Genomic DNA, 17,287 nt, shown 5'->3' on the forward strand with positions numbered 1-17,287 from the left:
GTGGTCATGACTCGACACCCGGTGGTGATGTGGTTGGTGTCTCTGGGTGACCCAGTGCTCTGACACCGTGGTTTAGTGGTCACGGCTGTGGATGACCTGGTGTTTGAACACTGTAGCGTAGTTGACCTGGTGTTTGGGCACTGTAGCGTAGTTATCCTGGCTCCACGTGGATGACCCAAGTGAATATTCTGACCCCAACAGCAGAGAGGTGGGTCATGGCTCTGAATGACCCGGTGTTCTAACAACGTGGTGTAATGATCATGGATGTGGATGACCCGGTGTCCAGACATCGTGGAGAGGTAGGTTTAATCCTCTGGATAACCCGGTGTTCCCAGCTACGAAGACATGGCGCCTTGCACACATCCCCCCCCCAACCCCACCCACCATCACAACATAATGCCACACAACATGATATGATCCACAACCTCCTTCTTGATCACATAAACTGCTGACCAAAATGACTAGCCTGACCCCTATTGGCCTTCGTGGGAGAGGGGAAGAGGGTTGGCGCCTACCAGGCCAAGGACAGAGCAACAAGATCACGGGGGAGGTGAGCGGTACAAAATAAACAACGGTGGAGAAAGAAAAGGGAAACAAATATTACAACTTGAGAGAGGAAATTTCACGTCAGATGGGGAAAAAAAATTACGATCAAAGGATTATTGAGAGCAAAAACCACAATTAGGAATGATAGGCACATCAATTGGTAAACAGCACAGCAGGAGGAGTGGCGGAGGTAGAAAAAAAAAGGAGAGAGAAATGGAGAGTTGGACAGACGTGCGAGGGAGAAGTGGGATGCGGCAGTTGGCGGTGGTGGTAGTGGTGGCGTCGGACCACTGCTGCTGAACAAGGCCAAACACTGACTGGCTTGGGCCCCGGGTACTGCTTCCCTGCCCTTGTTCCCCACAAAGCCACACCGTCCTGTGTATCTGTATGTAGGTGCTGGACTCAAATCAACCAGCCCTCGCCTCAATCCCGCTGGCTTCCCTAGATATCAACATCCACAATAATAAACCCCTCGTGTACGACGTGCAATGGTCTAGCTTGAGCCATATGGGTTAGGCAAAAGGCTAAGGCTATCACACCCAATGGGTGTACCGTCGAGCCTGAGGGGGATAACAAATAGCAGAAAACAAACACAAAAAAAAGCAGCTCGGCAGCTTTGGGCTTGGTTATGGTTATGCATCATAATAGTGTTGGGTGTGTGTGTGTGTAGTGGGGGCCGAGGGTACACCACAAGGCCACTGGGAGGGCGTGGCTACACCAAGCTCTACCAAGATCATTCTTACCTGCCTCGCTGGCGGAACTGAACACCTTTCTCTCGACTTACGTAAATCTTACGACGCGTTTCGGTCTTCTACCGTCATACATAGGCATGAGACTTTACCTTCCCATGGTTCCGGATGTCTTCTACCACTACAGATAAGTATGGGACCTTACCTTGCCTTACCATGGTTTCGGAGGTATTCTACTGTCAGAGATAGGTCTGGAACTCTACCTTACTTTACGTAAACTTTACGACATGTTAGGAGTTCTTCTAACCCCTCAGCTTGGTCTGGGACCCTACATACGTATACATTACGATAGTTTCAAAGTTTTCTATCCCCACAGCTCGGTCTGGGATATCTACCTCACCTTACAATGGCTTGGAAGGTCTACTGCAACAAATCAGTCTGGAACCATACCTTACAGTGGTTTTGTAGGTCTTGAGTTCGCACAGCTAGAAGTCAGCAACAAAATATGTTGACAAAATGAACCCAAGAATGATGTTCTTTACATGCTAGATGACCGTATTCCCATCTGGGGGATAAATCACTCTACACACACACACAGACACACACACACACACACACACACACACACACACACATATGCATATATATATATATATATATATATATATATATATATATATATATATATATATATATATATATATATATTTCTTAAGTCATTATGACAATAGACAGTTTTTAAGCTTTTCTTTCTTCATTTTCATATCAAAGATTTTGTAGAAAGATTACTTGTCTTATTGTTCATACGTTGGATGAGATCATACCGGCCATTTTTGTTAACTCTCCACTGAATAAAAGCTCATTAAACCCAGATGCATGAGACTCTACCCTACGACCTCCGACCATTACTAGGGAGTCAGATGAAAGGACACTAAGCCATCAGTCATACTCATGCGTCGCACTGTCGTCTCCTCTTAAGAGCCATGTGGGTGGGGAAGGTTTAGCTCACATGATTCTCAATATGCAATAACACAGACATTACGAAGCACATGAGGTTCACCGAGTCAGCAACACACAGCTACGAGTCTGTGTGTACGAAGAATCGCCCCTCCCTTCCCAAACCACACTAACCTACAGCTAACTCCAATACATTCATCACCATTATACTACCACACAAGATCAATCTCCAATACATACGTCCCCATCACACCACCACAATTACAGTCACTACCCATACTTTCCTCGGCCTATCTTTTCCTCCCCGTCATACCACCACAATTACTGTCACCAGCCACACTTTCCTCAGCCTCTCTTTCCCTTAGTGCAAACAACTTTATTCTCAATTTCATGTAGGTGCATCAGGTTACATACAGCCTCCGCATATCACATACCCAACATGTTGGGGTGAAACGTAAATTTCCATACTTACACTAGTTTTCCACTTTACATCCTATTCAAGTGAGAGCAACGTTTCTATTCACACCATCCTCGCGCACAAAACTGCATCCCATCTCAGTCACTCCTCTGGCATATTCACGTAACTCACCCGTACGTAAACAAGATCAATTCTCTAACTGCATCCATCCATCCACCTCTTCCGTGGTCTACCTCTCCTCCCTCTACTACTGCATACCTTCCTCTGACTGAACTACATGGCCACACCGAAAAGACTTTCAACTACGCGACATTTTTTTTAACGAGTTCTTTACACCACATACTCTCCTTAGACCATCATTCTATCAATCATCCTAATTCCGGCTATACAATACAGGTTTAACCATCTCTACTGTTCCTATACTTTATCCAGCCTGATGTAAAGAAACAAGTTTTCCATCCATACATCTGAGCTCCGACTTGTGCTCAAGCCTTCATGCAAGCTTACTCTACTTAACTTGTTCTCCTATTTACCAAGCGCTTTCAGTGAAACTGCAATTTTTCTTCCTGCAAGACTCTGATCTCAAACGTTCCCACGACCACTCTAATTCAACCTCACATCTAAATATCTAAACTCATCCACAATTTCAGTTCGTTTTTCAACGACACCAAAATCCCAGCCTATCAAGACACAACTTTTGCATTTACTCACATTCACCAGTCTACTACCCACCTCCTCTGTTTCAGGCCACAGTACAGTATAATTTACACCCAGCAACCATGGCAGCTTCCTCTCAGTTCCACTACGACTAAGCATTACACCGCTACCATCCCACCCCAAGGTATACCTAGCTCTCATCTCAGTACCAATTTATGACAATAAGGATCATCAAATGATCAGTGTGAAGTCACACGACGCACTCTCTGATTTAAATCAACCCAATCAAATCTTCACTTAAGTTTCACACATGCATTACTTCCATTTCAAAAGCTCTCAACGTACAAATGTCTTCTATGTTCATCACAGAAATCATGACATAATAAAGGGCACTCATATTTACGGTATATCTTATCTAGATCCAAGATTGCTGAACTTATTTTTCCCTTTCAGAAGCATCACGAAGTTTAAAAATACAGTGTATTAAACCCTCGTGTTCCTCAACCCACCACGCTCTAAATCAACAAGTACTTTACTCCATTTAAGATAATCATTCAGTACATACAATTTCAGGTAACTCGTCCGACACGAAGTTTTTCTATCTCTATTTCCTTCAAGTTTTTATTTAACTCGCTATCGTGGTGCCTTAAAGAATCACGTTCTCTTTTACACAATCATGTCACAATGCACATCACAGAAACCCAAATAAAAGAAAGGTATATCTACTGTCGTACCACAGCATCCTTCACTGGAATACTTTTACCTCTATACTTTTCACCTCTAACTCTGTGGAACCTGTAAAAAAAACAAAATACTTCTAATGATCATACACACCTCTGTCTTTGACCTAACCATTTATGAATCTATTTATTTAGAGAAATGGGGAGGAGGGGGGGGTAACTTTCATCCCACACCACACAACTTATCAACTTAACTAAAGAGATATATTCCGCTCCAATTTTCACTAGATCTTACCCTTATACTGAAGAAGATCCACTCCTTAATGATTCCATGTACACATGCTACCAGATCCACTCTGCAGCATCTACCCCCCCCCCCTCACCTCCCCAAAGCTTTTCCATTCTTTGTACATTACATAAGTTTTGCAAACGACAAAATATGATTCAAAACTACCTGAACTCCAAACTAATCCGAGCCCTAAGGAGATATGCACAAAGGAAATTTATCGGCGTGAAACCAATTTTACCACGTACCCTGCCGGCTTAGGGACAACTTTACTAATTCCCCGTTAAGTTCGGGAAAGCAGGGCCAGTTCACTTCTAGTTTGGCAGATTATGTTAATATTGTTTACAATCTCATAACATTACATTCACACGCACCTAAATGATAAAAGTAAGTCAGAGCAGAGGAATATGACAAATGCTAACTGCAGAGACAGAAATATAACCAAAATTGGAAAAAGTGATATATATATATATATATATATATATATATATATATATATATATATATATATATATATATTAAAAAGCAATAAAGACAAACTTGTCAGAAGCTTTTCCATACAAGATAATGACTACAACTTTTAAGCATAAAACAACAAAATAAACCTCAGAAAACCAGGTGTCATAAAAACTGAAGTATAAGAAGGTGAACAATAAAATGAGATATTTTCAAGAGTGTCTATGATCGTGAAATCATCTTCAACACCTGAAGAAAGTGTTCACAGTTTTTTCGACTGGAGGATGAACTTTGACGGCCTTACTGACCCTGGCAATCAACAGGTTAAAACATAAGTATCTAACCTAACGACAAGCATCGCCACATGATGACCTATTACTGTGATACAAAAAAACAAGGAAAAAATATGCGATTTATAAGTTAAAAGTCTGGCAAAGAAGATATCATCAAACAAACGCAGACAAGCGGTCATCGACCCAAAGCTACGGAGAGAGAGGAAGACTGGAGTAAACATCTCTACCCCCTTAAAAAAAAAAGTAAACATGGGCAAAAACATGAAAGAGCAGCAGTATTTACCCTCACTCTAAGGTCGTCGTAACAAAGCAGGAAAAAAAATATCAAAATAAACAGTTAAAAATCCCTTAATATAACAGAGGTTGAGGAAGCCAGCCAATTGTGGCCCGGGATGCCCCACAGGGACCAACCAGCTTGGATACTGACTGTCCTGCCCAACCAAGACACAACCAGCAACCACCACCACCACCACACACGTCACGCACCCTCATCCTTCGTGTGCAGAAAACTTTCTGCTGATGTAACGCCTTCAGCGTGCCAATCGCCACCAACAACTTATACTGAGGTACTGATCACTTGCATGAACAATTCCTGGTTAAAATAGTCACCCACCGAAACCTGGACATCACTTAGGGTCAATACTTTACCCCAAGTATTACATAAATATTCATACGGAGTAGTAGCAGGTCCTACAGCATGAACTTGGTATTCACTTATCACACACCCGCACCCTGCTGCCACCAGACACATCATCATTATTCACTTAACCATCATTATACACAATCTTGCTTTTTTTTCTTTTAAATAACAACAAACACAATGTTTTCTGTATCCGGAGGAGATCAACGGAGTTCAGCTCATAACAGCAGCTTCACATTTTCTTCCTCACTTCATTATATTTTCCACTGTCACCACATTATAAAGTTTTCCTCATTACATTCCCTTCACTGAATGTTACTCATGGTCTCTAAAATCACATCTGTCCCGACAAACTATGAACACAGGAGGTGGAACTGTGCATACCAAAAGGAGAGCCTTCGGTACAGGCTACCAGCGACCAGACCAGACCGCCTCAATACACACACGACCGTACTCCCTCACACCTGCCAGTCAATTGTACCGTCCCCACACGGGGAACGTGGACACCTTGAGACCGCGCCACAGATGCCAACTACTCTATTTCGAATACAATTTGACAGCGATTCCTGCGTGGCAAAATACGGAGTTGCCGCTTTGACTTCAAAATTACCATGATACATAACGAGAAAGTACAAAATGTACATGAAAGATACGTTCCTGTAATAATACCAATACCTGCTAGTCATCTAACTCCTCCCACAGAGTAACCTTCTGGCACCTCCACCAATCACGCTCCTGCCTTTACTCTATCACTTCCATGCCCACACACGCTCGAAAATGACCCATCCATCACACTAACGTAAAGGCAAAACCCTCACGATGCCGAGGGCCCACTTATGCCCTTCACGCTCCTACTTCCTCTGAGCAGAGAACCACGTTGGTAAATCTAGGAAACTTTTATTCGGTCCGTTTTTCTCAAGTTACAGGCAACTACGGTCTTCAGAGTAGCCTCCGGACGGCAAGGTACTGTCGTATTTACCCACCGAGGTATCACACCATAAAATGGAAGACGTACACTAACAACTTATGTGGGATTTCCATATATATATATATATATATATATATATATATATATATATATATATATATATATATATATATATATATATATTATTATAATATATATATATAATATATATATATAATATAATATATATATATAATATATATATATATATATATATTATATATATGTATATATATATATATATATATATATATATATATATATATATATATATATATATATATATATTGGATAAGAGTGATGTGGCATACGGGGGGCGACGTGCTGTCAATGAACTGAACCATGGCATATGAACCATGGGCCTGATGGGCCTGGCTGTGTACAAGAGGCTGTGGTTTCGGAACGTTAAATATGACAAATATAAAATGGATATGAGGAAATCCATTAGTTCCAAAGTAACTCGGCGACGTAAACGTCACCTCACTGAAGAAATAAGACATATAATCAATTCTGGAGTAACACCCGTTGCGAATATCCGCTTGCAGATTTTACTGCCAGTAATCTCGAGGATACAATTTCTCACCCTTGAACAAAGGTGAAGGAATATCTTAAGTTAATTCTGTCAGTACAACATATGCACAAATTCGACACAACCATGTAGGTGGGCCTCCCAACCATGACGTATTAGGCCTCAATCCTATTTGTATGAAATTCCCTGGGTAAAAGTGCCTGCACTTGCACTACCACAATTAAAGTGTACAAATTATTTTACATTCAATTGTGCAAGCACCTGAGAAATCTATTTAAAAGAAGCTCGGAAGAAATGACTGTTGGGAAGGAACAGCCACTCAAACGTAACGTTCGCCGACAATTTTTTGAAGACAAGTTGTGGGTTGTTCAAGATTTTTCGCCTGATGGTTATAACGACACTGACGACCTTAATTACTCTGGTGGGTGATAGGCTGCTTAAAGCCTACATTCCATCCAAACAACCAAATCTCGCTATTCCACCCTAAATCACTGTACTTATCAAGCTATGAAGTGGTTACCGAAATCAGATTTCGGTAATGAACACAGTTTATTACTTGGATTTCATATCAATTTTCAAACTATTTAGCAGTATATCAATTTCATTACATTTTTGTTTCTTTTGAGCATTATAAGAAAATATAGTCTGAAACCTGTTGCTAATCAAAATTAAGCTGGTTTACTGTGTTTTGCAAGGTTTACATAATTAAGCTGAAGTTTACTGTGTTTTGCAAGGGTTACATAAAGATCAGAGGTGTCTCACATGAAGTGATATATAAGACTTACGAATTCGTAGTCGTCTTGAAAAGACCAAACATTTATTAGAGGGTGTGTACTTACTACTCAAGGGTCAATTTCAAGTGGTTAATACCTCTACTCGTTGTTATCGATGAACACATACTGGATTACCAATGCAAACTTATGACTACGTCACACTGCCAAGAGTGATGCTTCGGAACGGAAAAGTATCTATCCCTTAGTGTTCCTTTACAAACAATTTGTCAGCTCCACCCTAAATTACGCCTCCTCTGCCTCGTAAATAGAATACGTCCTTTCAAGAGCCCGAGGATGAACACCTAGGTCGGGTGTGGGCTAACTGGCGCGCCCAGGATTCGAACTTTGGCGGATCCAACCTCAGGCGGGCTCGTGATGACCTATGTGTGAGTGTTATACAAAGATAAGACCCATTTTAAAAGACTTCACTACTCTACGGATGCACTCCACATAGGAACATGGAAATGACGAACTCTTTTGGAGAATGGCTGATATCTGTCCTTCACGTCAACATTTGCTACCCTCCGCAGTATCCCACATTAGGTGGCTGATATGGCAAGCTTTCCACTCTTTTTTTTTTCTTTTTTCCCTGGCATGAATTACTGCTAACTAAAGTTTACGATTCAGACCCGCAAATGCTCTGCGTAGGACAAAGATATCAAAAGTGATCTATAATACATGGCTTGGCGCTGTGGTTATATATTTACGAGTGTATAACTCTCTCCTCATGACAAACAAATAGTGATCACAATGATCCTTCACAATTACCGTTCTACTATACCCTCTTATACTACAATTCAAACTCTCCACTCTAGTGCAATCATTACTTCATAGGTTCCTCTCTTTTTAACAGCCTTCACCATGATCTTTATATAAAGCACCGTCTACCACACAGGGAAAATATTCCGAACATGAACTTCATTATTCCAGTGTAGGCAAAGCCTCGAAAAAAGCCTGCATACGTTTACTAACGGTGAAATTAATGAGAATGACGATCCTTTCCTCTCTCCACGGGAGCCAGCCACTCACCATGGGAATCCCTCAGACAACAGTAATAACAATGGCAACTAATATTGTCTCCGTTACAAAAAAAAAAAAAAAATCTAAATCCACAAGAAAGAATAACGACTGAGACAATTTCATATACTCAATAAAACACAGAGTTCATCAAACTTGTATAAATAAACCAGGGGACTGGAAATCCTCCCCTTCCGTTTTCAATTTTCCAAAAGAAGGAACAGAGAATGGGGCCAAGTGAGGATATTTCCTCTAAGGCTCACTCCTCTATTATTGATCCTACCTCGCTAACGCAGGAAATAGCGAATATGTATGAAAAAAACTAATATCTGCCATACATAACAAATATTTATTACTTTTTTCATTCATAACCTGAATATTACTATACTGCCATCAGAAATATTCTCTTATGAAATATCATAGCAGTTTTACTGAAACCAATCCACCCTCCCAACACATTTCTTCCGTTGGTACAAAGTAATATCTCTACATGACTAAACTTTATCCTAAGACTTTCGTAGTGAATTCTAAATTAAACCGTTACGGGTATATGTCTTTCTCAGTGGAACATTATGACAACTCTTGATCGTTATGAAGTGGAACTTAAAAAAATAAAGTTTCATCACTTCAATATAATCAATATCATTGTCACCCACGTATATTTGCCATTATAAACGGTGGGGACATCTACATGAATATCTCTCTGTCTCTTTATCATGAGAGTTTAGACACGGCAGCACGAACAGCACGTCAAATGGAATCTCACGGATACAGAAGCCTATCACGTTGAGCTTAGAGATATAGAATCAAGTCGGCAGTCATGCCCCGGGAACACTGTACGCTCATATCAGGCAAACACGTACGAGAGTCGGGCGAAGAAGCTGGAAAAGACAATTCAATGTGATAAAAGGAGATATAAGAGAGGTACCTGCAGACACGCGTAAAAGAAAACGATTAAATGGCCGATGTCGGTCCCTGATCAACCTCGGATCGACATTTATGGTAGGCGCGTAGCGGCTTCGAGGAACAAGTGTTCATGAACAAACAAGATGCGGTGAGCGCAACGCGCTAGCCCTGCCATTGTGGCAAAATCTCGTCCTAGGTCCTTTCTCTCTCTGTACATATATATATATATATATATATATATATATATATATATATATATATATATATATATATATATATATGTCAACTACTTAACCAAGAGAGAACGGAGCAGCTACAGCTGCAGGTAATATTTTATGGAAGGCGTGGGGGCAACCTTAGCTCTCGTATGAGCTACGAGCTCCTACGTCAGGCACGAGTGGCGTGATGCACCCATGCCAGGCACTGCAGGTAAAATGTGCAGGGCGAGATCTTCCTAACAGCGTACGCAGGCCCTGAAACACAAGTGTAGATCTTCCCGACTAGGTTGAAAAGCCCTGAAACACGGTGTATATCCTCTTGGCAAGGTATACAAAAGTCCTACAACACAGTGCAGATCTTCCCAGCAGTGAATACAAGCCCTACAACACAGCGAAGATCTTCCTGGCAGGGTACACAAGCCCTGACACAGTATAGGACTGTCTTGCTGCTGGTTTCTTAGCTATTTCCTGCCAACCATTGCACTGACGTCACCTCCCGCCTCACAGCACAATACTGGAGTACAGTGATACACTCGATCAGAGATTCCAATTCCTCTTTAACTTCTTGAACACGACGTTACGTAAGACCCCTGGGTCTGATAACGTAAAGTCTGACGAAGGCCAGGTCAACACACCCTCCCTCCTGTAGTCGTACGGTCGTGCTCACGAGGATAACGTAATCGCCAATATAACATTCAGCTGAAGTCGCGTGTCAAGTATTTTTTTGATCTTACTGAAAATTTGTTCTGATACCATCAGGAACATGAGCAAGAGGACGTTAGCATTTGGTTGTGCAAGACAGATCCTTGCCCGCCAGGCTTCTTACGACAGCTGTTGCAGCAAACGTACTGTTGGAAATAATACTGTTCGTTGTTGTACAATGTACTATGTCTGCCCTCCCTCTCATGCAGCGGGTATTCTAGCAACAGCCACCAGGACAACATGACCCGTGCATAACGGGTTACAGATGTGTCTACAAGATGAGGTGACAAGATGCTTGTGTCTCAACGTAAGAAGTGCTGTCACACAACTTGGACCTTCACGATCTGGCAACAGAATCGAGTGGAACGGTCTTGTGACCTTGTCCTGTACTGCTAAAAGGCAAGAACACAGACACGTACTGACCTATTGGCGAGCACGAAGGTCCGACCCTCTGGTAAACCTTAGCCAAGATCTCTGGTGGACATCATCGGTGTTGTTCACTACATCCTGCCTCTTAAAAGACCCGTGTTTACTTGGTGGCCACAATATGTATACAGTTCCCAGATGTGTATATTGCCTGTGAGTGTTGCACACTCCCAGGGGTGTAACTGTCCACAGGTGCTACACACTCCCAGAGGTATAAAACCGTCCACAGGTGCTACACACTCCCAGGGGGTGTAAATTGTCCACAGGTGCTACACACTCACAGGGGTGTAAAACCGTCCATAGGTACTACACACACTCCCAGGGGTGTAAACTGTCCGTAAGTCTTGCACACACCCAAGGGTGTCCACTGTTCGTAAGTACTTAAACACACACACGTCAGGAGTGTACAACCATAATGAGAAGTACATCTGGGTTCCTTAACAATGACGTACTTGAGGACTTCCCACCGCTGTACGTGGGCTTCTGCAAGAACCTGAACCTCACTGGTGTCATCATATCTCCTGTCCTGTGCACTTACGTCTGTCAAGTGCCTGTAATGTCTGCCTCACGCCAGAGTGTGTGTGGCCTGGTACCTCAGGTTATGAAAGAAACTATCGATAAAATGTACTTAGATAAGTCCTTTATATATATATATATATATATATATATATATATATATATATATATATATATATATATATATATATATATATATATATATATATTTCTTGGAGTCCAAGATAAGCAAGGAACTGTTGGCGGGAACCGTGAAAAATCAGATGATCCACCATCTTGGCCAGACAGACAGCTATGTTTAGGGCGAGGCGAGGAGAGAGAGAGAGAGAGAGAGAGAGAGAGAGAGAGAGAGAGAGAGAGAGAGAGAGAGAGAGAGAGAGAGAGAAGCACCTGAGGTGTGTGGGAGGGGACCACACTGAGGACGGCGGTGCTCTCACGACTGTCACCTCCTGCGGCAGGAGGTCACCTACACACCAGGCACCGTAACGCCCCCCCGAGGAATCACACCCCCGCCCTTCCAAGAGGCTCGGGGATAACGGACGAGCGCCACGGGAAGTCTTACATACAGTCGGTCACAGGCCATCCACTTAGCCCCTTGAGCACGGCCGTATAACCCCCTCAGCACCGTGGCCTGGAGTGTGAGCAGTGAGTCAGGGAAAAATTAAAAACGAGTGATGGACTCAGTCGTGAGAGGAAGAAGCACAGGTACACGTCACGGTGGGTGGAAACCCTGTTGAGGAGGGGGGGTTGATCGCCATGCACCAGTTAGGCGGAAGTTCATTCATGTGTTCCCCCCCGTCGCTGCCAGCAGCAGTTCATGTCACACGAGCCCGCCTCAGTAGGTCGAGGATGCTGAGGGAACCGAACCTGAGCAATCATCACTCCAGCTGACGCTCCACCTCATCACAAACTCCGGTTCAACCTTGACCCCCAACTTGGAAGACACAACATGAACAAACTAGGCCAGAGCTTCACACTTCCCTCTCTCTCTTTGTTATTCATTTATAAATAATTATACGCGTCCAGACGAATGAAGCGTTTTCAATGATCAATCAATCTCTTCCTTCCGTGTCACTAGAGCATTTCAGTCGAGGCGTTCACTTCCTTGGGTGATGAAATCACTGCCAATCCGTCACAAGATCATACACATATCCCCTGCCCATCGAGCCCCCAAGCCCACCGATGTGTCCACTAGATTCAGTCTGGCCCCCAAGCTTTCTGTCTAACCAGGTCAAAAGTGAAAACTGGTGCAACCATCACAAGAGGCCATTAAGGCACTTACACCCCTCGGCTAATGAATTATAGAGGCGAATTCCCATTTGGATGGCGAAAAAAACAAAAAACAAACTAAGAGCGAGGTCACATGTGGCCCGCCGCTACGCCAGCGTCCCACGCCAGACACCCAGAGAGACAAACACCAGCAGACGCAAAACGAAGTCTCATCCCAGCTTCCTCGCTGCCTCCAACGTCCAGGGTATCTACCGCGGGGACGGACTCTCTCTCCCGACCGACCGACCTGTCGTCACACATCACGGTCGGCATCTGCCTACTTCGGCTGGTCTGACCAACGGGTCGACAGGACAACTTGGCGTTGACGCAGCAAGGGTGGCAACAGCGACGTCACGGTCCAAGCTGACTGCGATGGTTGCTACACATCTCTCCTCCTCCTCCTCCTCCCCGCGAGCCAACCCTTCACACCCGTAAATATGATATACGAACCGACCCACCACCACCATCATGTTCTATCCCTTTACTCACTCACTCTCTCTCTCTCCTCTGTAGACCCCAGTCTGGCTTACCCTCACCAGCCAGCCATACAAACTACCACGATATAAGAACGCTGTGTGTGTACCAGCGTCCATTATATTCTCATGGGATCCCATCCCCAGCAGAAATACGGCGCCAGCAGGAGCGCCCCGCCTCTGTGTTAAACCTTAAAACACTTTATATTAATAATCATAAAACTCCGATAGCCGGAATAAAAAAAACAACAAATGGCGGGCGAATAATTCACACGTGCGATACTGCGAACAATGAACCTCTGTCCATTATTAATGGCAATTGCATGACGCTCTCAATACACATTCAGTGTCCAATATTTTCAGCCGCAACGCGTGGCCTTTCATAATAATCATTCAATTCCATCATTTTTTTTCTCTTATTTCATCCAAGCGTAATAAAGGTAATGTTCACACACATTTCAGAGAAAGTATATATATATATATATATATATATATATATATATATATATATATATATATATGTGTGTGTGTGTGTGTGTGTGTGTGTGTGTGTGTGTGGTTCATGACATATGAAGGGAAGACTGATACATTTCTCTCGCATCACTCCCTTGCTACACGCCGACAACAGACATCAAAATACGACGTACCAACCCCCACCCACCACTTCCTCAAGCTTTCTTTAAAACCGACCATAAAGAAAAAGAAACGAAAAAAAAAAAAAAGGAGTTGGAACGTGCGGGGAGGCCCGGGACACGAGGAGGTGTGCGGCCACTGTCGAGGTGGCAGACAACATCGTTATGCCAGCCCGGGTCTTCAATAATAGCCGATGTGAGCGACAAATGAACAGCGTCACCTCTGACCCAACATCACCCACTCACAACCACTGATATCAATATAGCGATAGTACGAGATGTGAACACCATCAATCATATACCACCTCGTTTCACAATAAGGTGTGTGTGTGTGTGTGTGTGTGTGTGTGTGTGTGTGTGACCATTCCCAAATCAGTCATAAACATCCTTAACCACAACAATCATAACATGAACCATCAACGATAACTTTATCGCTGAGGCAACCTAGCATTCACCCACGAGTAACTAAACGAAATTACATATTAACTAAAACAATCCCAAACACGAGTGACCCGGTACAATGTAGAGTTAACTCGTAAAATCGCCGTCAACCCCAAGATGTGCCGTCATGTCATGGATGGCAAACGCTTTGGTAAACTTCATGTGCGGCTGGGCTTCAACCCGACCATGGAAGAGAGAAAGGTGAGGGGGTGACCTCATCACAATCTCTGAAGTTTAAAAAAAAAAAAAACTCATCGATGACGCAGACAGTGGACAGTACGAGAGAGACGTCAGGACAACCACAATACATGACACGAAATTAAAAGAAACTTTGAAATAAAAGTTTAGAAATACTCTTTAAATTAAGGAATGATGGTGGATGAATGGAACAAAGTGAAGGATGACGCGGTAAATGCAGACAAGGCACACAGAAGTTTAAAATACTATATGACACTAGAGCAAGATAAAGATATGGGGCTCCTTGAGTGTAAAACTCCCTCCCTGCACAAACTAACGAAGGAATTTACACGTAAAACTGCACGGCCCTCCTCTTCTGGAGTGGGGCCATGATAAATGTATAACTTAAAATGAAATCATTTAGCTAGAGTCCAGCATGATATTAGACTTCAACAGCAGCTTCGTACGAACAAACAAGAGAGGGAATATAGAAAATGCTGTCAGGGTGAATATTATTACCAAGACCATCACGCTCACAGTATGTGTCCGGGTATTTTGGCACGGATCTTTCCTCAAACGTCCGGGCGCTCGCTCTTAATGTCACCTAAGGCGGGAAAGGCGAACGGGAGCAAAAATGTTGACGAGAAACACATTGGCGTCACTCATTCATAGTATACACACATCCACCACTGCCTATTTCGCACACAAACACACACACACCTTGTGGACGCAACACAGGAGGGAAGCCTCCAAGGATGCTCAGAAATATAAAAGTTACTTCAGCCCCCTGAAACCGCAGTGTCATGAAACACGACGTGCAACAACAACTTCTGTAATATGAGCAAAGCCCGAACGCAAACATACGGTTTTTTGTTATCTGTATACAAACATACATGTAAACAATGACGTATTGAAACCACAGTTACACACACACACACACACACACACACACACATACACACACACACACAGAACTTAACCATGAGACGTGTTCATGGTACCATTCACATCAACATGGACTACACTAGCAACCACACCTCTTAAGGTCATAACAGTGTGTGCAGTGAAAGGCACTTGTCCTCCTGTTGGCCCGGTGAAATCTCCTTCTACAGGGGCGTGAAAGGCAAGGAGAGTGGCGACATTGAACTAAATCTCCTCCTGGCTTGACAAAGGTCTTTTACACTACCGGTTCTGCAGCCACACCTCCGGAGCCCTGTAATTCCCCCACCCTCCACCCCTTGCTACCAGCGGTCCATGACCACAATCTCACTCATCCCTGGCTTCCTCCCTCAACCGCATCTTCAGTACCATCACAAGCATTGCATTTGCATTAACCTCTGCTTCACGACAGCCCCTTCCACACCACTCCCACTTGACAAACCTCTCAATACTTGTATTTGACTTAAACTTCACTTAATCATCTTCCATCACAAGACCTTCTTAACTCTCTCTAAAATCCCTTTTCCCTCAGCATCTGTACTTAAAACCTCACTAGACCTTACCCTCCTCCTTACAATATAACCTTCCCACAACCTGTACGTAATTCAAACTTCGGCTAAACCTTATCCCTCCCCTCACAAAACCCTCTCGCCACCTGTTCCTAACCTAGGGACATTACTGCCTTAATGTGAAGTACGCCCGCATACTGTTCTCTGAGCTCTGAAACACTGATACGGGTCGGAGACTCAAAACATGTAACCTCTGCAGCTGCATGGATGACAACGGAGCGTTTATCCTCCGCTGACATCAACCAGAACAACGAACGCAGAAAAAAATAAATACAATAACAATAATCATTATAATATATCAATCAATTACCTTCATTGCCAAAAATCAGTAGAGTTACCTACTTTTCCAACAGCTGCTTCAACCACAGGTATATCACAAACTTGTGATATTGAATTTCCACGGGAAAATGACATAAGGCCCAGAGCGGATCCGGTTGTGCTTCGAAAGCAACTAATTCCTAAAATAACAAAGATCCCAATCGAATTCTCCCCTAATGCCAAGAGAGACAAACACAGGATGAGACTAGGTTCACAAGGTGAGGCACATCCCAGCAGGCAGGCCAGCCAGTGATGGTGGCAGCCACCAGAAGACGTCCTGATGACGGACTGCAACAACAACAACCAAAAAAGTAGCTCCTCTGGGCGTCTCATGGTCGCCCAGTCAGTCCCTCCACGCTCGACCAAAATAACATAGGTCGGTGCATGTCTTCGTTGGTCGTGAATCAATCAATCAATAATGTGAATTATTAGTCTCCTAGTTGGCTGAGGTCGGTGCTCGTGGATTTCTGACGAGTATGTATATACAAAAAAAAAAAAAAATATTAAAGCTTTCTTTGCTCAAACAGGCAAAACATTCAGCGTGCGCGAGAAAAGGTGGGCATGATCAACGGAGGGCAGAAGAATGGAACATGCGAGAACCACACGGTACTTGATGGGAATTACCACAACCACTACCTATCCCCAGACCCCTCTACGATTCGTGCTGCTGCGCGAGTCCTTACCAACATTCATCATCCATCATTATATTTGATGTGTGCCACGATTCCCGGCAAGTTTGCCGTGCACACCCCCCTTCCTGATCCTGCGAGAGGTAGTGTACAGGGATTAGAGA

At 43.3% G+C, this 17,287-nt stretch overlaps 1 protein-coding gene across 7 annotated transcripts in view; it reads right to left on the reverse strand.

The window, feature by feature from the left end:
• Positions 1-17,287, reverse strand: part of trc (Serine/threonine-protein kinase tricornered) — a 262,213-nt gene that overhangs the window by 101,076 nt on the left and 143,850 nt on the right. Inside the window, exon 1 of one of the 7 annotated variants that reach the window (XM_071687188.1) lies at positions 6,007-6,118. The exons of 5 other annotated variants lie outside the window; for them this stretch is intronic. The gene's annotated coding sequence lies outside the window, so the exon portion shown is untranslated. Of the gene's footprint in view, positions 1-6,006; positions 6,119-17,287 lie in introns of those variants that run through there. One more of the 7 variants, XM_071687190.1, reaches the window with a different exon arrangement.

The sequence above is a fragment of the Panulirus ornatus genome, chromosome 43 (genome assembly GCF_036320965.1).
Source record: "Panulirus ornatus isolate Po-2019 chromosome 43, ASM3632096v1, whole genome shotgun sequence".
NCBI classification, from domain to species: domain Eukaryota; kingdom Metazoa; phylum Arthropoda; class Malacostraca; order Decapoda; family Palinuridae; genus Panulirus; species Panulirus ornatus.